This window comes from Candoia aspera, chromosome 5 (genome assembly GCF_035149785.1).
Source record: "Candoia aspera isolate rCanAsp1 chromosome 5, rCanAsp1.hap2, whole genome shotgun sequence".
In the NCBI taxonomy this organism is placed as follows: domain Eukaryota; kingdom Metazoa; phylum Chordata; class Lepidosauria; order Squamata; family Boidae; genus Candoia; species Candoia aspera.
This window is the reverse complement of record NC_086157.1, coordinates 75386883-75408901: the sequence shown is the minus strand read 5'-3', so window position 1 is coordinate 75408901 and position 22019 is coordinate 75386883.

Sequence of the window (22019 nt, the reverse complement as noted above, 5' to 3'; positions counted from 1 at the left end):
CACCAGGCTGATACTGGAGTGAGGTGGGGGAAAACAAACATGACATTATTCAGCCTGGAAGCTAAAAAATGTAGAATTCTGTTTACCATACCTGAAGCTGTGACCGCAGGTCTAGAAGGATTAATTTCTTCTGCGTATTAGGCTCCTGTAGCTTTGGATCGTTTTCCTCAATAAATAAATGAACAAGTATAATGTTTTTGACTCGTTTATTTAACTGGGTTCTCTTTATCTAGTTTTAGGACTTGTGTGGAGATCATAACATGTTTTAGGTCATATTTATGCATAAATATTGAAAATTCAAAAGGGATCACAAACTTTTAAGCATCGCTGTATCAGGAAATGCATCAGAAGGACATTAGTAAAGGGCTCAGATGCCTGTATACCACTGTGCAGAGTATGGGCAACAAATAGGCAGAACTTGAAGTCCTAGTATAGGAGAGCAAATACAGGTATATTTAGCTATATCTATATAGAGGTATAACTGAAATTTGGTGGGATGGATCTCATGGCTGGAATAAAGTCATGGAAGGATATAATTTGTTCAAAAGAATCAGACCCAGCAAAAGGTGGAGTTGCATTATATGTAAAGAATGACTTCATTTGTATGGAAATTCATGACCTCATGAAAACACTGCTGAAAGCATCTGGGTGAATATTAAGGAAAAAAAACAAAAATGAAATTGTTGTGGGTATGTAGTACAGGCCAGCCAACCAAATAGAAGATAAAGATGAAGACTTCACAAACAAGATGGCCAAGACATCCAGGAAACACACTGCTGCGATAATTTTCACAGGGTTTCAACTACTCTAACATTAGCTGGGAGTCAAATTCTAGCAAGCAGGAGATCCAGTAGGTTCTTGACATGCCTTTCAGACTACTTCATTATCCAAAAGGTGAAGAAAGGAATCAGAGGATCAGTTATATTGGACTTAATACTCACTAACAGGGAAGAAGTCAAAGACATGGAAGATTGCTTGCTCAATCTCTCAAGTAGAGAGTAATCATGCAATTCTAGAATTCATATTGCAAGCAGGGTGAACTGAAGGTAGCCAGATTAGTGTGCTAGATTTTAAGAGAGCTGACTTCAACAAGCTTAAGAGAAAAAGTAGCAAAAATTCCATGGATGGAAATTCTGAAGGGAAAAATAGTTCAGGAGAGTTGGGAAGTTTTGAAAAATTAGATATCAATATCAAAAAGAGAGAAAAAAGAGAGACGTTTGATGAGATTGGCATGGCTGCACCAGGAACTCTCTGCTAAGCTGAAAGGACAAGTTTAAAAATGAAAAGGGGGGCATATTAAAAAAAAAAAAAAGCAGAGTATTAGGAAATAGCCCAGATCTGCAAAGATGGGTTCAGGAAGGCTAAGGCTTAGCATGAGATAAGGTTTGCTATAAATGCCAAAAATAACAGCAACAACAACGGTTCTTTGGATATGTCTAGAACAAGAGGAAAGCCAAAGAAATTATTGGCCTACTGCAAGAGAAGATAGCAACATGATGATAGGCAACAGGGAGAAAGCTGAGCTGCCTAATTCCTACCTTGCATCTGTCTTTTCACAAAAAGTATTTTCCGACTTGTCAGAAGTGGCACTGTGGGGAATAGAAGAGAAATGCAGAAATAGGTAAAGATTTGGTGAGGGAACACATAGTTAATCTGAATGAATTCAGGTTTCCTGGGCCAGATGGGTTACATTCCAAGGTATTAATGATATTGGTGGATGTCATCTTAGAGCCACTGGCTGAAGTATTTGAGAAATCCTGGAGCACAGGGGAAGTGCTAGAAGACTGGAGAAGAGCAAACATTTTTCCAACAGTTAAAAAATGGGAAAAAGTGGACCCAGGAAATTACAGACTAATCAGGATGACATCAATCCCTTGGAAAATCCTAGAAAAAATAATCAAGCAGTGGGTTTGTAAGCACTTAGAAACAAACTGGGTGATTACCAGAAGCTAGCATGGATTTGTTAAAAATAAGTGATGCCAAACAAATCGTATTGCTTTCATTTACAGTGTGACTAGATTAGTGGATTGAGAGAATGCTGTGGATGTAGCATACTTAGGCTTCGGTTAGCATATGATAAAGTAGAACATGGTCATCATCTTCATAAACGGAAACAATGTGGGATGGATGGTCCCACAGCCAGATGGATTCAGTTGGCTGAACAACCATAGCCAATGTGTGATCCTTAATGGGTATATGCAGAAGGTAATTCAGGTTTCTGTCCTGGGCCCAGTACTCTTCAACATCTTCATAAATGAGTTAGATGAGGGAATAGAAGGCATGCTCATAAAACTATGGATGACACAAAGCTGGTGGGGGGTTGCTAACATCCCAGAAGACAGGGTCAAAATTTGAAAGATGTTGTTGTTGAACAAAATGTTGTTCAGTAGTGAAAAATGTAAGATTCTGCATTTAGGTAGGAAAAAAACAGATGCACAGGTACAAGTTAGGCAGTACCTGGCTTAGCTGTAGTACCTGAGAGAAGGATATGGATGTCTTGGTAGACCACAGATTTAGTATGAGCCAGCAATATATTGCAACTTCCAAAGGAGCAAATACAGTTTTGAGCTTCATCAATAGAGGTATAATGTCAAAATCATGTGAAGTGATAGTACAGCTCTATGCTGCATTGGTCAGACCACACCTGGAATACTTGTCCAATTCTGGTTGCCACCGTACAAAATGGATGATAAGGAACTGGAAAGAGCGCAGAGAAGAGTGACAAAGATGCTAAAAGGTTTGAAGGCTAAATCCTACAAAGGGCATTTGAAGGAACTTGCTATGTTTACCGTAAAGAAGAGAAGGCTAAGGGGAGATACGATAGCAGTCTTCTAGTACATTAAGGGATGCCACCAGGAAAAGGGTTTGGATTTATTCTCTAGAGCATCTGAGGGTAAGACAAGAACCAATAGGTGGAAGCTTTACTGTGGGAGATCCAAATGGAAGTAAGGAAGAATTTCCTGACTGTGAGAGCTGTTAAGTAATAGAACAGCCTGCCTCCTGAAGTTTCATCACTGGAAGTTTTCAAGAAAAGATTGTACAGCAATTTGTCTGGGATGGTTTGAGGATTCCTGAATTCGGCAGGGGATTGAACTAGAAAACCTCCAAAGTCCTTTCCAACCCTATTATTTTATGATTCTATGAAAATCACTCCTAAGAGGAAATTCATGGCTGAGAAGATTTAAAACTTCAGTTTGATCAATCAACTAAAGACAGTACAATTGTTTTGTGGCTGAACCACAAACCAGCCAACCACATTTTAGCTACCATATTGTGTGAATTCAGCCATGTGGGTAGATTATGTTTGAGTATGTGCGCAAAACCAGAAAATAGCAATAATTAAACAAATCATGGATTAGAATGTCCTGCAAGTGTTGTATGTGAAGACTGCATGTTAATACAACTTGAGCTTATGGCATATTATAAAAAGGCACATAGTACAATATAGCAAAGTAAAACAATGCAAGTAATATTCATTAAAATAATAAAATAAAACAATAATAGCACAGTAATAGTAATAATACAATAATAAACGATTGTTTAAAATAGGAGGTAATGGTTAAAAAACAAAAGTAAAGCATTATAAAACAACAGGCCATTTATTAAAAGCATGGTGAATCTGAACCAGAAGGCAGTTTCACAGTTGTGACGCTACTGTTCCAACTATAGAAGACAATTTAATTGATTCATGCTAATTATACCATGTGAGTAGCTTACAGCAATGTTCAGGACAATAACATTGCCTTGTTCTAAACAAGAACTGGATTATATATTATTAATGCAATCTGTATTTTTACAGTTAGTCTTTAAGACTGCAGTTTTGTGGCCACTTACGTAGTTATAAGGTATTTTGAACTCAGTAGGACATATTGCTGAATAAAAACATATACAATTGCATTATCTGTTTTTTAAAGTAACCATAAATTATGTCCAGTTACAGTTGGGTCCCTGTTAATCAGTTAATTGTTTTTAAAAAGGACAGGATAGGAATGCCATCTAGTTAATTGTCATCTTCCTTGTTTTCTCATCTATTGTAGTTCGATTAGTGTTAGCTAATAAGAACATGCTATCCTTTTGTGAAAATAAATGAAATGATTATGTCTTAGTATGACAGCACCTTGGATATTTTTTTTTAATCCCCACTCTCATCTCTGCAGGAACTAAACACAACTAGCTTGAGATTTCCTATACAGTATTAAAATACTCTTTTTCTATGCTTAATAAAACTGGTGCAATTATGACATAACTCCACATGGAAAGTGAATTATGTTTCACTGGTATTTTGAGGGCCTTTTCTCACAACTGCTGAATTTCACAGCAGATATGAAAATAAATCTCTACTCTTCTGAAACTTATGCCCATATTCAGTACCTAGGTGACAGCAGGAGCTTCACACACTTGACATGGCTTAGAGGTGTTGCTTTGTTGTTAGTAACTCAAAAGAGCCATATTTATTGGCCACCAGAGATGGGTGTTGTTTAAATAAATTTAAATAAATTTAAACAACAACAACAACAACAGCAAAAACAAGTTTTTAATTTGGTATCTTCTTTTTAACTTTTTAAAGTTTGTGTGTCCACTTCTATTGGAAGACTGCATCTCTATCAGTCTTACTCTTTTTTCAGTTCATGCCAAAGATCTTCATTTCTATCTCTGCAGGTCTCTCTAATTATTTCTACTGTTTTGATTTTCTATTTCTCAGCTAGTTTATAATTCCAGGCACAGATTTATCTGCGTCTCCACTTTGCTTCACTCTGTTGTTCTATTTCTCCAGTTTACTCCTCTCTCTCTCTACAACCCCCAACTTTCTGCTTTCTTTCCCTACCCCATGGTCTTTGCATTTTGATCTGCTAGCTATACTTTCGTTTCTAATTCTACTATTTGCACCTTTTTTTCCCTATTCACCGTTTTTCTCACTGCACAAAACCCTCTGCCTGCTTACTTTTCAGTTCTCCATTTTTATTTCTATCTTCTTTTCCTGTCCCCAAAGCCTGTTTTATCTCTATTTCTCCTATATACCAATTGCACTTAAGGTTTTAAGTCTACGAGCAGTTCACTGTAAGTGAAAAGGCATGAGGACATGAAGATGATCCCATAATGGGCCAGTTTTGTTTAATAACAAAGTATTAGCATTCTTTCATCTTTGGTGTTACTTCTACTGATCTTGGGTCATCCTTAGCTATTCTTGCGAGAACATGAGAATGTTTTTGAATTTTTCCACAAATACCCAGAGAAGAAGCCATCTTAATTTTTTTCTTTTTTAAGGAAAAGATAGCTGTGAATTATTTAATGGCTCATCATTTTATAGGCACATCATTATAGAATTTGGATACATATCAGGAAAAACAAGGCCATAGTACACATTTTTCTGGAAATTAAACCTATTTAACATTAGGCATTGCAGGTAATCTTCACTTACCGATTGCCTTGTTTAGCAACCATTCAAAGTTACAAGTGTGTAAAAAAAAAGCTTTGTGACCAGTGCTCACATTTTATGACCATTGCACCATCCTGTGGTCATGTGATCACCATTTGCATTCTTCGCAACTGGCTTGCGAAAAGCAGAGTTAATAGAGAAGGCAGAAGTAAAATGATAAGTTGCAGTCATGTGACCGTGGTGCTTTGCTTAATGACCAATGGGGAAGTAAGGTTGTAAGCCCAGCATGGTAACATGATTTTTCCACTTAGCAACCAAGTTGCTGGTCCCAATTGTCACTAAGCGAGAACTACCTATAGTAGACATTCAGACTGTTGTTTTATGATAAACTAGAATTTGGAATTGTGCTGCTTTATACTAAAGATGTAGGTAAGTTACATTTGCAAATGCTCTTCTGTGTGAAAAGCTTCCTAATTTACTTATTAGGATGTCTAATGGGAAATTGCAGTGTACCTCCCAGCTTGATGTACTGGAAATTTTTTATGGGCTCATTAAAAGCAAATGAGTCTCTATATCTCCTTTTCTTGAAATATATCTGCAGTTTCAAAATATACAATCCTGCATTTTAATGTGAAAATGTTGTGTTTTGAAGGATTTTCCTTTGTTTTCTGTATATAAACTATTTTCATGAATAGAAAAATGCATATTGCAACTCCTTTGTTATGAAATAGCTGTTGCAAAATTGAGTGCATCCCTGCTGCAGACTTCACACTGTTTTTCTTATGTTCCAGGGATTAGCAAGCTGTGGTAATATCTGCACTGACTTTCACTCTATCATTTATTCTGTGTAAGATCAACTTTCAGGCTTTTTCTCTTTAGGTGATTCAGATATTTCCATGATATAACGGCAGTTACCTACTATATTGTGGTCTTTGTAATCACTGCAGGAAGAGAACCATAGGAAACTAATTGTTCTAACATGCATCACCTGATTCCATGTTGGTCTTAGTAATGATTATGATGTCAGAACTTACTTTCATATGAGGCATTTACTGTAGATTCATCTATGGCTCATTTACTCACATTTTAGAAGGGATAGGGGATAGTAACAAAAGTCATATCTTTGTAGTCATCTTGCTAGTGTTAGAAACAGTGTCTGGAAATTGCCCTTTATCTATACTCACTACTAGCTGTTTGATGAACTAATACAACCCTTTGCAGCCCTCAGAACATTTTTACAATGTGCAGAATATTTTAGAATAAGGCTCATACCTTAAACTTTCCTATTCTTTTCATGTTTACTTACTTTTGGGCACAGGCCTGTATATAATGCCAGACTGATGAATTTGTAGAGTATGGACAAAACAGTGTGTAAGGCTACCAATCGATCAATCAACCTATTGATCTATTATTTCCTTGTTCCTCTTTTAAGGCAGATAGCAGGGATGAAAAACAGCAACAACAACAACTACACAGCTGCCTTCACATTGTCAAGCACCAAGCCTATTATGGACATTGTGCTGAACCCAACAGTCTCCTAGTCCAAATTAAAAAGAAAATAATTCAGAACTGAAAAGTAATGTCTTGCTAAAGATTAAAGAGTCAACACATGAAAGAACCAACCAGATCTCTCATTCTTTCTTTTCCCTCTATGCAATTTACCTAAACTACTTTGAGCAAAATAATAAATACAAAAATGAAAGCAGCACTCTATAAAGGCTATGATAGGCAGGATTTGAGGAGGTGCTAACATTCATTGGCTTTATCAGGGACCCTATCGTATCCTCACAGCTAGTCAGCTTTGTCCATATGAACAAAGTCTCAACAATGTTTAAGACTTTGCAAAGCTAGAAAACTCATTTTTCCAAATTGCCTTCAAATCTCTCTGAAATAATTTGAAGGCACTTGATTAAATTCAAGATAGAGGATTTGATTAGAAAATTTGATTAGAAGGGCTGATTTGATCTAAACTCCTTCAAATCACATCTGGCTTTTGAAGCTTTGTGCTTGTGTATTAAGCCTGTCCAACAGTCTGATTTCAAAAAATAACAGTGATTTGGAGTGTGCATGGATATGCATGCCACGTTTATCCAGAAATCTTTAAAGTAGAAGCATCTTCTCCTGAGCTGCTTGTGTGGTGTGAACCCAGGAAAAGACACATTTGATTTAAGGAGGTGCCAGTAGATGTAATATGTGTCTACATGTGTGCTTCAAACCATCTTTTCCCCTTCGAGTTCTTATTATTGTACAAGGCTATTACATGGGTGTGTTTGTGTGTGTATCAAGAAATAAATAGGAAAAAGATGCCAAACAACCTGGAATTTCAGTGCTAAAAAATAAGGATTGGTTTTGAAAAAAACATTGAACAGTGGCCTTTTAAAAAATTACCCTATTTTTCTATTAAGCCTCAGAGTAGTTTCCAATAAAGTCACAGAAGCATAAATAAAACCAAATAATGCTAAAGCCATGTTTTAATATTCAAATATATACAGAATAAAAATAAACAAGAAACAGGTGTGTGGAAAGAGGGAATCATGTTATTAGTATTAGGTGTACACCATATTAGCTGCATATTGTAAGAAATGTAAGAAGTGTAAGATATGAGGGTACTGTACAAATGCATTAGAAAAGCATATTCAGCTCAAAGGAGAAAGTTATTTTGGTCATAAACAAGAATCAGTAAGAGGAAGAATAAATCAGGAATTAACAAATATTGTTTGATATCTGGAGTAAATTTTTATTTAGAAGTATAACATTCTTGCTATCCATGCCAGTTTTATCAGGCAAAACACTTATTTGAACACAGCTGAAACAAATTCACTTTTGGGGGGTTGTTTTGTGGTACAGTATGGATTATATGTCAGTGATGAGGGGTTATGAGTGACAGTGGATAGGGTGGGAGGCAGTGACTGGGCTTTCCAGCTCAGTGATTCTGGGATGAGCAAAATAGTTTATATTTTAGGGTTTTAGAGGCTGATTTTATCTGAGATCAGTTACTGCTAAATAATTTCAACCAAATGTGGAAACTGCTAGGAAGTATACTGTTTCTTGATATTTAATCCCATCCTCGCTCTTCCCACCCTGCAGTATATTACCACTTCTAGTTTTTATAAAATCAAGTTAACTCTTGCTCTTAGTTTAGTTCTGATTTGCTTGCAGGTTTAGTTCTGCTTGGTTTCTGCTTATATTCCAGGTTTCAATCCTATGTTTGAGTTTTCATCCTTACTGCAGAATTTTCATAGGTTTCAGATCCCAGTTGTTTGTGGGTAACTGCCAAGTTTCCTATCTGTGCCTGTCTGACCTGTTTGTTGATTTAGTGAGGATTCTGATGGAATTTTTACTAACATACTGCTTTGGTAATGCTTTCCCTTCATTTATAAGTTTTCTTACTTTCTTCAGCATTTTCAGGTATCAACAGACAACCATTTAACCTTTTTTTTTGCTTTTTACATTTTGGGATATTTATTTGTACTGAAATTTGTTGCATCATTTAAGTTGAAGCAGAGTTCTTCAGGCACTCTGTTTACAAAATCTAATCAATTAAATCTATTCTTTAACTTAATTGCAAAATCATGAAGAATGTTGCTGATATCATGTTAGAGTGATGGTTTTGTTTTCTTAATTTATGTTGTAAATTGGAAGGAAAAGCTTATGATCTCATCAGGTTTTATTTTTGCTGGCTTCTTTCACTTTTGAAAGGTGAAAAGGAGCTTATCCACCTTTGTTTGCATAGTATGCAGTCAATTTGATCTCAGTGATACCCATCCAGCAAAGTCCATGTGTAGAATGATCTTTTAGGTTGTTGGAAGAAGAGGTTTGCTATATACATTGAATTTTCTTGGGAAAACTCTGTAGTCTCTCTCTTGATTTGTTTCATGCACCAAAGATAAATTTCCTGTTATTTCAGATGCTGTTTCTAACTCTGGGATTCATAATTATTAGTTCCCTTCCAGGAGGTAAATAGGCTGGAAACTAGAATGTGCTGCTTCTCAGTAACAGCACCAGTCCTTTGGAACAGCCTTCCAGTAGAATTAGATTGGTCTTCTCCTGATTGCATTTAGGGAAATGTTAAAATTCAGCTGTTTTGTAAACCGCTTATAATCCAGAATTATCCAGAGATGAATATATTGATGTTTTTGGTCTAGTATGTTTGGTTATTTTGATTGTTTTATGTTTGATTGTCTTTTGGTCTTACTGATTTTAGACATTTTTAAACCTGACTAAAATGTCTAAAATCAATAAAACCACAAGACAATTACACAAGTCAGGTTTACCATGGGCCCTTTAGTTATTTTCAGTATGTGCTATAAAGTGTTAAGAGTCATATTTTATAGAAGGAAGCAAGGAAATGATTTTTTTTGGGGGGGGTATTGCATTGATAAGAAGGTACTTGCCTAGGATTTGAGGTCATTCTGTCATTTAGGGAAATATATCCAAACACTTTGTCACCCTTTTGTTAATAAAGATTGCTACTCTGTTTCTTCTGTGATTTTCTTGTTTGCAGTAGATAGTCCAATGCTCGTCTGATGTGATGTGACCCATTCAATTCTATTCCAGTTCATTGATTCCCAAAATGTTTTATTTTTATTTTTATTTATATTTATATATTTGATTTATTTGATTTCTATAGCCCCCCATCTCAACAAGTGACTCTGGGTGGCTTACAACAATAAAACCATAAAACAATCAAAACAAAATGTTAGTGTTCGATCTTAACATTAATGCTTTGACAACATCAGGGTTGCCTTGGTTCATGGTTCCGACAATCCATGTATCAGTGGTATAGATACCTTTGCTGCCTCAAACTTTCCTTTTGTCCTTGGGCACATCAATAGCTGGTCATCCTTTTGACTTTACCAGAAGTATTTTGGTCAAATCCTTGGAAAGGATTTATGATCCTTTCACACCATAAGTATCAATGCTAGTTGTAATTGTACTCTGATCTTCCTCAATAGTTCATTGGAAACCTTCCAGTTGGGCTCATCTTCCACTATCATGTTCATATTGAGTTGAATGTGAATATCCATTTGGTTTTCTTGGCAGAATATGGGAATGAGTTGCCTTTTTCTTTTCCAGTGGATCATATTTAATCTGATCTCATGTCTATGACCTGTCTGTCATAGGTGATCTTCACAACAGAATAGCTTATAGCATCATTGGGATGCACAAGCCCCTTCACTGCTAGAAAGTAAAGATCCATTACAGGTTATAGTGTGCTTCATTTTAATTTCTCTCCACCACTGCTTCAGAAACCCTAAATAGCTTATTTGAAAACAGAAGTGCTTAAATAAGTGTCTCTTTAAAAAGACTGAAGATAAAATTAAAATAAAATGAGGGGGTTCCATATATGCTATGTATCAGATATGTAATTGATGACTGTACTAATACTTTACAATAGATAAAAGCCCCATGAGGCATATAATCCAAAAGTATTATAGTATAGAGGTTTATCAAACTGCTTGAGCAAACATTGTTAATGCTGAAAGGGTGCCAGAATTCAACTTATATAGCAATTATTTTCATATATAAGAACTATGATTAATTTCCCAAATTATAAACTTCAGTTTGGAAGTAATCTATTCCAGTATGAACAAAATCTTACACAGTGAAATCACAAGTTTTATCTTCAGTTGCTAATTATTTTAAGCATTCATAATATAGCAAATCTCTAGACTGAAAATCAAACCTACAAACTTTATTTAGTTTATCTTTTGTCATATTATAAGATGGAAAAATGCAGCTCCTCTGAAATCAATTGAGCTTCTTTTAAACAAAACAAATTAGGTTGTTATGTAATAACCTAATGATTTTTCAGTCTACTCTGAATGTAGGAAAAATCAGGAAGAAACCGAGAATTCGTCCATACAAAATGCTTTATAAAAAAGCATAGTGTAGCTATATCTCATTTTTTTTCTTCTTTAATAGTTGTGAATGTGCATTATTCTAAAGGGAAAAAAAATGAAGAAAACTTGGAGAGTTATGAATAGAAAAAAAAATTTTTTTGGACTACTGTAAAATTCCATGAATGAGTCAGGGCAGATCATCATGGAGAAAATCTATCTATGTAGTTGTGAACAGTCAATGCTGACTGGATAGCACATGATCAATCAGTCAGTTTGGTTTTAGCATGATGCACAACTATGATTTATTCCATGGTTAATACATGCCTCAATCTAGTCACATTTTTTGAGTTATTAGGAAGGAAATCAATTCAATTAATAATTTTGTTTTTCTGTGTTGTGCTAGGACTATTGCTATTGAATTAATGGAGGATATAGTAAGAATCAGAAACATATTCCTCAGAATTTCAGGAAAATGTGCTGTTCATTTCTTATTTTATTTTATTTTCTGCTTTATTCCATTGATCTTTGCATTTATTTCTAGATTTTGTTTTCTTGACCCCATTCCTCCAAAAATTCTATTTGCTGATCTTTGTCTTTTCACTTATCAAAAGAGATAAGTGCTTGACTTTGTGAGTGCACATGCACACAACCGGAAGTGCAGATCAAATGTATTATCTATCATCTCTGTGTATTGCTACTAACAAGAATGATTTTTAAAAAATAATTGAAAATTATGATTACTACTCATGGCATTATCTTTGAGCTAGGTATATTATTTTTACAAATTATTTTAAGGATTTAATCAATACAATTTAAAATCTGATCGATTAAACCATCCAAATTAAAATTTTAAAAATATTTATATATGTATATGTATAAATGATTTTTAAAAATCAACCCATGCTATTTCAAATTAAATACAAGGATGCACCTCCTGTTCTTTTGCCAGGTATGTGCTAAAGAAGAAGCCTTTCCTTCAAAGAGATGCTTCCAACATATAGTATAACTGCTTCTACCTTACTTTTTGTTCCCACATCAGCCAATTTAAAATATATGCTTGTTGTTCATGCTTGATATCTCTTCTCTGTGCTTTAAAATTGTTCTCCCTTGTTGTTGAATATTCGTTCTTTTTGCAATTTGCTGCCTTAGTGCAATATGTCTCATCAGTTATGTTCTCTCTTCTGTTGGAAAATACTGTAGCCAAATGTTTAAATATATGAGATATATGTTTCATTGCCAGATCTTAATATACCTGAAGGTATACTGGGATTAGCTTCAGAATCAGTCAAAATCAGATTCAATATTTTTATTATGGAGCTAGAAAACAATAGAAAAACAATTGTGTAAGTCTTCTACTGGCTTCAGTTTTGATTGTTTTAACATTTTTTTGTAATCATCCTGCCTCATTTAACATAATTTATGGGGGCCTAGGCATTATTGTCTTCAGTTATTACCTTTCTGTTTTTACCATAAAAATGCATTGATAAATATGAGATAGTTGTTTGGGGCCATAAACCAATGATATATATAGGAATGTTGCTCATTATGTCAATCTAACCTAGTCCAATTTCAGTCAATAAGCATAAAGCAGTTTTATTCAAAGGCATTCATGCAGATTTTAATTTAGTAAAAAATGTTAATTGTTTTGTAGGATATACCTCTGATATATACTCTACTTGTACAATTGTTTAAAGTATGTTAATATTAATGGCCCATTTTTACAAAAGTTCTTTTTAACTGGGGATCAATTAAGCTCATCATATCATTTGTATGAATTTTTGTATTTTATATTTTGGGATGCTGTTGTATGTAACCTTATAGGAAGCTATATTATTTTACTAGAAAAAGAAATATGTTAACAATGACACACTTTTCATACTTAGGCAAAAAGTATTTTGCTTAGTTACTGTGAGCAAATATTTTGTTTGTATGGCTTTCTTACTAGCACTATGCAAATTGTTTGAAAATGTTCCAGAACATAGGGAGTATATATGAACCACCTGTTTAGAACTGCACACACCAAATATTTACTTTCTTATTTTCACACTAAGAATTATTACCAGAAAGTTTACCAGGATCTATTGCTAAAGATTCTTCACAAATTGCTATGTATTAACTTGGTGAAAGGTGCAAGCACTGAGTCATGTCTGATCCTTTGGAGGGGTGCCGCTTTCGCAATGTTTTCTTGGCAGACTCTAGCGGGGTGGTTTGCCATGGCCTTCCCCAGTCGTCACCTTCCCCAGCAAGCTGGGTACTCATTTTACCGACCTCGGAAGGATGGAGGGCTGAGTCGATCTGAGCCGGCTACCCGAGAATCCAGCTTCCTCTGGGATTGAACTCGGGTCGTGGGGAGAGTTTTCAGTTGCAATACTGCTGCCTACCTCTCTGTGCCACACAAGGCTCTATGTATTAACTTACTCTGCAACTATTCTCCTTTCATTGGCATGTACAAAAGGTAGGGAGTAAAACCGCTGTAATAGTTAGCTTGGGTTTTTTTTTAAAACAAAGGGATGCCACAGCAGAGAGTATGATCTTAATGAAACGCATTAGTTTACCTTGGCCTTCCTGAACTTAACGCCTTCCAGAGAAGTTGTTTCCATTATCAGTTGGCCATGCTGATTAGGGATGATGAGAGTTGTAATTCAACACACTTGGAGAGTATCAGTTTGGGAAAGGCTGATGAACTGAATAGTAGTTTGCTTGTTTGTTTTGTAGTTTTTATAGCCTACCCAAATCAAAGGACTCTGGGCAGTTCACAACACATTAAAGGATTTTAAAAACAAAAACAATGATAAATCAATCCTCCTCCAGGAAGATGCCAGTAAATTTAACTAGGGTTGAAGGCTCAGTGAAATAACACTGTTTTTAATGATGTTCTAAATGTAATCCTTGAGGGTAGGGAGTTCCAAAGTGTGGAGCTGCCACAGAGAAGGCCTGCCATTTCATCCATGTTCCTCTAATTTCAGAAGGGGATGTTGTTAATTCTTAGGAGTTGATCAGACAAAATATTGCATACAAGATCTTTCTTGGGAATTATTCCAGCCTGTCTTTTTATTTTTGCTATTACAAGGATAAAAAGATACTAGTTTTTCAATCAGATTGACTTTTTCAGCTAAAAAAATCTGCAAGGGGCAAAGGTTATGCATACCAACAGAGTTCAGCTCCTCCTCCTGGCATCTGGCTTTCAAGAAGAATGGAATGTAGTGAATTCCTAGTGGTCTATTTGCTCTACCATTTCAATATTAACCATCTCCTTGCCTGCAATACTATCGCTTCTGCTAATATAACAGTGTGCTTATCCTAAGTTGTAGCTAATTGTGTAGCTGTGACTAATTCCCCAAAGAGTAAATCAAGGGCTTCAATTAAACCATACCTGTCTGTCTCTCACAGTTCACTCAACCTTTATGTTCCTTTCAGTGACTTCTCCCTCTGGAAATCTGCACTAGATAAACATGCCACATCTTTCTCCTACCTGCATAGCAATTTCTATGCCAACTCCTCTTCAAAGATCTTGAATCATCTGAAACCTGCATCTCTTCACAGTCCAAACTGCATAATTCCATCTTTGCTTGCTTGACATTTTTCTTCTTCTGTCACTCTATTTCTAACAGTACTAACTTCCTACCAGTTATGTAGCCTATTTCAGCTTCTATACCCCATGAGAGACTTTATGGGTGAAAAACATGTTCTGTTTTTCCTACTGGCTGTTTCCCAACTTCATGTTATCACCACAAGTACAATTTGTATGTCTGGGAGATCACATGGCAGGATGGCAGATGGTGTTTATGTTCTCTAACAGGCCTTCTTGAGATGTTCTCACTGGACAGGAAGATTCAATTCTGCAAAGTAATGCCTGACCTAGCCCAGTGCTATGCTGTATAGAGCATTGTAGGCCATTACCAGCACTTTGATTTGGACAGTTAGGCAATCAGTACACCAACAGTAGCTTATCCTTATGGTCGTGTTCCATGTAAAAGCACTTGCAACCATTTCCGTCCAGGCAATGTTCCTCACTATCACTAAGGTCTCACAAGCCATCACAGACATTCCCAGTCAAGGTGATATTGAATATTGACATTTGTGCCTATTGGTGTGCACCATGCTGCACTCTAGTAAAATTCATATGCTTCCCTTGTCTCATATTTCATTTCTAGATCTCCACAGAAGTAGCTGAAACTAAAATCTATAGTGCAATATGTGTATACAAGTGCATTTTTAAAAATCTCTTCTGCAATCTCTGCGTTTATAAATAAGTTGCGGCAATTATAAGACTGTGCCAATTTTGTAAGGATGCCATCAGAATTAATTTCACTCATGACGCAAAATACCTGCATGTGGCCTTAGGTACATGCCATTGTGTGCATTCCATAGGGCAGCAAAATGGATACAACCAACAATATTTATAAGACTTTACTAAATAAATATACTGTTCTGGAAAGACAATTAATTTGGTACAATGGCCTTTTGTTGGCTTTATGATCATCTTGTGCCCACCCCCTACCCCCAGATGATTCAGCTTAATATTCACCCAGATATGTCACAGAAATTACAGTGCAAAAGAAGTACCCATAACTGAGGTTCTCTGAGTGTTCCATTTAACCTACAGATTTCTCCACATCAGTTGATAACTTTATTTTCTTGGTTTCTGGGATCACTATGGAGATAATCAGAACTGTAGGAATGATGGGAGACATGCCAAGTAAGTGGTGGGGGGACAAATCTGAGTTTTGAATGTCCCTACCAAAGATACTGGGTAGACAAAGTTTCTATCTGTGTGAATTCATAGCTGAGCACTCAGCTTCTTTAACAGATAAGTAACCAGTGTTTTTAATGGCTTGCAGAATTTTGTTAATGCACTGTGAAGTTTGGACATACCTGTCCTAGTTTGAAGGAATGGATTGCAGGCTATGCTATCTCTTTGTTTCTTCTACTACCATCTTTTTTATTCTTAGTCCTGAGCAGTAAGGAATTTTGGAAGTTACTTTTCTGCCACCTTCAACCTGACACATGTACTTTACAGGATTCTCCTTTGCAGTATTTCAATGTCTTCTTTCCTCTGTCACTGAAGACCAAATAATATATGAATTATTAATTCTAACCGAGATAGCAAAATTTCACTGTTTAATCACAGCTAACCAAGATATGTGTTTCTTGCCCATCCAGGTAAAGTTTGTGTTTTGTTTGTTTGTTTGTTTGTTTGTTTGCAATTTTACCTGGCTGTCTCAATATGTTGTACTAGTAGGAAAGCATAAATAATTAATCAAAAAAGGAAATGATAATTATTTTGAAAGATTTTAATTATGTATACAGTACAGTAAGTCTTTTTGCCAAAATTTAAAAATGATTCTCAATTGGTTCCTTCACATTATTATACTGAGAAAACAGTCTGACTCTTTTATTTTTGAAGACCTTTATCAAGTATCCATATTCCAAAGCACTAGGGTTTTTTTTCTGCTTGCCTGCGGTTTTCTCAATCTGTAATGTCCACTTTTTCACATAATAAAACACCATTAATAGGATGAAAGAAAATGTGATATGTTAGCATATATACTATATATACTATAATACAAATCAATATGGAAAATCCCTGAATTCCAAGGGAATGAAGTTGAAGGGAGTATACATTCCTTTTTGCTCTGAACAATACTCTATAAGAAGAAAGTCTGTCAAATAGGCCAGTGTCAGACAAATTAAAAGATTATGGTTCAAAAGGAATGCTTTTCATATTGCCTGTAATTCTGTAATGCAGTTGCTCCAGCATATGATTTAAGAGTCACATTGCATGTTGATCATGGTGGATGTGCAACTTAACATTATTGTCCTGTTCAGACTAAGCACCAGACAGGTTCTTAGAGAATAATCTTTATTAAATAACTGTTTACAATAATGAAGTCCTTGATATGCGCGACTTGGTTAAACACGCCCAACTGGTCCAACTGGAGTCAACAGTTCTCAGCTGAAACGGTACTGAATCTCTGAATCTCTGACTCACTAGACCTGGAACAGGACTACGAACAACAGACAGGGATGAACTGGAGACTTGGAGCAGGACTCAAACTCAGAGCAAGGTTAGATTTGGCTAGGGGTTCTGGATTAGGCTGGATACTGTCCTGATTACCATGACAGATACTCTGAATTGAAGACTTGAAGACAAGGCTTGAAACTGGAGCAGGACTGGCCTTGGCTGGAAACCCTGAACTAGACTGGATCCTCTGGACTGGACGCTTGGAGCAAGGCTTGGAACTGGGAACTAGGCTGGACTTGGCTGGAAGCCCCGGACTAGGCTGCATTCTCTGGACTGGAGACTTGGAGCAAGGCTTGGAACTGGGAACTAGGCTGGACTTGGCTGGAAGGACTGCACACGCCACAAACTCAGATCCTGAACAAGATAGGTGTGAAACTTCGAAACATGCTGGAGTCTGCGAAGCATGGTCGCATAGAACTGAGGACAAGCAGCGGTGCTGGAAAGCCGAGGCTTGCTCACGCTGCTGAAGGGATCATGGAGATTCATGGCTGGAAGCAAGGCAAAGGCTGCTGGGCACAGCTGACTCTGTTTCCTCGCTGGCAGCAGATGCAGGATTCGATTTGTCTTCGGAGTGGAGCTCGAGTGCTGGTTCCTCTTCGGCCATGGATGCTGACTCTGATACCAGTAAGTATTCTCTCCTGAAGCTGCAGGGTTGGAGGATTGGTTGTCTCTGGCAGCTTGCTGTCTGCGTGGCTGCCTTTTATCCCATTCCTTGGCACACTTGGAGTCTTCTGCAGCCAATCGGGCTGCCTTTTCCTTTGCGCACTTTTCAGCCTGTCTCTGGCATGCATTGATTGGCGTATTCAAGTCCTTCTCCAGATCTCGCCCAATCAGCGTTGTAAGTTCTTCCTGCTCTGCTGAGTCATGCTGGAGTTTCGTTTCTCCAATTCCAGCCCAGTAAGTTTCCAATTCTTCCTCTGACTCAGAAAGTGAAACTAACCCTTGAGTCAGAGGAAAGCTTGGTTCTGACAGTTATTATCTAATTCACAGGAAATCTAAACCATGGCATGGTTAGATTAACCATGGTCTCACATGTTAATGATCTCTTCTGGCCTATGGACATGGAGAAGAGAAGGAAAGCAGCCATGAAGTGGGCGAACTCAATTGTTCTTGGCACGCACATACATATATGCGCACACACCTCTGTATGGGCATGTGGGGTTGTATATATGAAACGGGAACAGCATGGATATGTGAGATATGTAGGATTTATCGATCCCCACACCCAGTGGTTTTGGGGCTACTGAACTCGTCCCTTTTCAAAAAATATGCAGGAACTACTGGCCAGCCAACCACAGCAGAAATGGTTGGATTACTGCCAATATTTAAAGCAGTTAGAAAATCACTGCTGGTTATAGCTTGCTGGGTCTTCTAGTACAGAATCACAGGAAATAAATGTACTCTTAGTTCAAAACTTGGCTTAATGTATTATGTGAACACATTTAGTGTGTTGTTGAATTTGTTATCAATTTATTTTTTTTTAATGGAAAATCTGTAGATTCGAGGCAGTTTATGAAGTATCATTAAAGCCATAAAAACATCAAAAACATTCTGAAAGAACATTGCCTATATTACTTTCATTACTGAATTGAAATGTGTCATGTTACCCATTTCAATGTATTGTTAACATTGTAACGTTTCACATGTCATCTTCTGTTCCGTGTTTCTTCACCCATCCCGGGTTTTTCCATTCCTCCGCCCTCCGTTGTTTTGAGGGCTTGGAATGTATGTTTGGGTTTGCGCTCCTGCTCAAGGTTACTTTCCCAGGCGCGTCTAACGGTTGCTAGCACCTGGGAGGGGGTGCGCACTGACGGGGGATGGGGGCGGAACTTGCTCACAGGCAATGCTTTTAAGTTTGTATTTGGCGCGCTTTTGCTCATTCTCAGCTTTCTCTGTATTTGCATACTATTCCTTTAATAAATCAGTTATCTTTAAGCCCGAGCTTGTGAGACTGAGTATTTGGGATTAGGCAACCATTACATAAAGCTGAGAATCATTTCAACCATTTTCCGCTAGCCCCATCCAATCGTTGGATAAGAGGGAACGCTAGCGATGACCGAACATCAGCTTCGCGCAAGTGAAGGGAGCGAGGAAGAACAGGAGGCGGCAAGGATCCGGCCAGCTCTAACCTCGAGAGCCCAAAGAGCGGCACGTCGGGAGATGCGGGATGTCCAATTAGATGAGTTGCTGATATCCATGCAGGAGAGCCTCAAGAGTGAACACAAAACTGTAATGGAAAGAGCACCTGGGAGGGGGTCTCCACAACTATCCTGGGAGCCCGAAATTCCCTTGTCACCGAGGGTGGTGGTAACCAACCAACCCCTGGAAGAGCCAGTCACTCCTGCTCGTATGAGAGCATTAGAGGACAAAATGGATCTAATAGTGACAATCCTTAAGGATCTCCCCAGGGGTGCAGAGCCCACCCCGGAAGATTGGGAGGAAGAGCCGTCACAGTACCCAAGGCATAGCACCCTGCCACCCAGGGGGAGAAGCAAGACTCGATCAGCCCGTCAGGTGGGGGGGCGAGAGGCAAGACCTCCTAGGGATCGGCCACCCATGGGGGCTCGGCGTACGCTGACATTCGCGGAACCACCACAGCCAGCTGAGCCGGTAAGAAACTTCCCACTGTTTGGAGTGAAGTTCGATGGGGATCCCACTACGCTCTCCTTCTTTATCACTAATGCTAAGCATTATATGGAGGATTGGGGCCGGAACTTTCGGTCAGAACATGGCAAAATCAATTTCATTGCCAACAAACTGAGAGGAAGGGCAGCTGATTGGTATGTGCAACTGTGCCAGACCGAGGCAACTGAGTTAGAGGACTTTGATGACTTTTTGTGGGCACTTAAACAGCATTTCGAAGACCCTCTAGCCCAAGAAACAGCTAAAAACGCCCTGAGGAAGCTCTACCAAGGGTCCCTCTCAGTTGCCAATTATGCGCTGGAATTTAAAGCTTTATCAGGGAAAGTAGAAGACTGGTCTGAGCCAACTTTGATTGAAATGTTTAAGCAGGGGCTAGAACCCGAAATCCTTCGTTGGGCACTAGGAAGAGACAATCCTAAAACGCTATATGGATGGATTCAGTTGGCGGGCAGTGCAGAAAATGCCCTGCAAACCTATGCCCATACCAAAGAGCTTAGACAATCCCGACTTGCTAGAGGAGCGCGTACAACTGGACTTGCCAGCCGCCCCAAACCAAAAACCTGGGAAGAGGAAAGGGAACGACGGTTCTCCAAAGGTCAGTGCCTGAGATGTGGGAAAGAAGGGCATCGAGCCACGTCATGCCCCAGACGCCGTCCAGAAGAACGACAGACGAAACCTGCAGCAAAGTCGCCTGCTCCTGCTCTACCGCGGAAACTGAAAGCTGCCGTCGCAGAACTGGACCCCCCAGAACTACCCTTCGGAGAAGAGGAAGAAGAGTTGCAATTTGAGCAGCCGGCGGGAAAAGCCTACCACCTGCCCTGAAGGGCGCCCTAGGGCAGGTGGAAGAGACCGGGCGTAACCACGATTCGGTGAGTGGAAACTTCCCTACACTGACTGTTAAAGTTAAACTAGGCTCAAAAACCAAAACTGTGGAAGTTTGGGCCATGCTAGACTCGGGCTGCTCCCGTTCCCTTATGCACCCTGATGTCGTAGCGGCTCTGGAACTGCCCACGTTTCCTTTGCCAAGACCTATGATCTTCACCCAATTGGATGGAACTATGGCGGGAGGGAAAGCAGTCAATCATTCCACGGGACTGGTCGCCTTGCAGATGGGCTCCCATCAGGAAAAGCTGCCATTTGTTGTAGCTCCAGTGGGGGGTCCTCTGGTTATCTTGGGGATGCCCTGGTTTGTGCAACAAAATCCTTTCATCAACTGGCTACATAGAACTGTGACTTTTGCGGATGGATTTTACAAAGTACCCGAAAAAGACCTACTGGAAGACATGGAGGGTGGAGGGGTAGCGTATACTACTGTACAAACGCTTCAACCTCTGGAGGGACTACCCAATCAGTATCCGGATCTTGCTGAGGTATTTGGGGAAAAGGAAGCAGATCGCTTGCCACCCCACCGAAAAACGGACTGTGCCATTGAATTCTTACCAAACGTAAAATTGCCTCACCCAAAAATATACCCCATGTCTCTCAAAGAGCTCACTACGCTAAGGGAGTTCATTGACAAAAACCTGGCTAGGGGTTTCATTGAGCCTGCTAACTCCCCGGTAGGAGCCCCTGTCCTATTCAGGCCAAAAAAGGATGGGTCATTAAGGCTTTGTACCGATTTCCGCGGGCTCAATGCGGTCTCAATATTAAATAAATATCCTTTGCCCCTGATCAAAGATATGTTATCACATCTGGCCAGAGGCAAAATCTTCTCAAAACTGGATTTGAGAGAAGCCTATTTTCGTATTCGCATAAGGGAAGGGGATGAGTGGAAAACAGCATTTAACTGTCCTCTCGGGGCTTTCCAATACAAAGTCTTACCCTTTGGTTTGTCTGGAGCACCTGGGGTTTTTATGCAACTAATCAATGAGGTCTTGCATGACCACCTATTTAAGGGGGTACTGGTATATTTGGATGATGTATTGATTTATACTGAAACCATGTCAGAACATATCCACTTGGTGCGTCAGGTACTGGCTAAATTGAAAAAAGCAGAGTTGTACGCTAAAATATCAAAATGTGCCTTCCATCAGTCACAAATTGATTATCTAGGCTATCGAATTTCAGCTAAGGGCATTGAAATGGACCCTGCAAAAGTAGAAGCTATTGTGGCATGGGAGCCTCCCCGTAC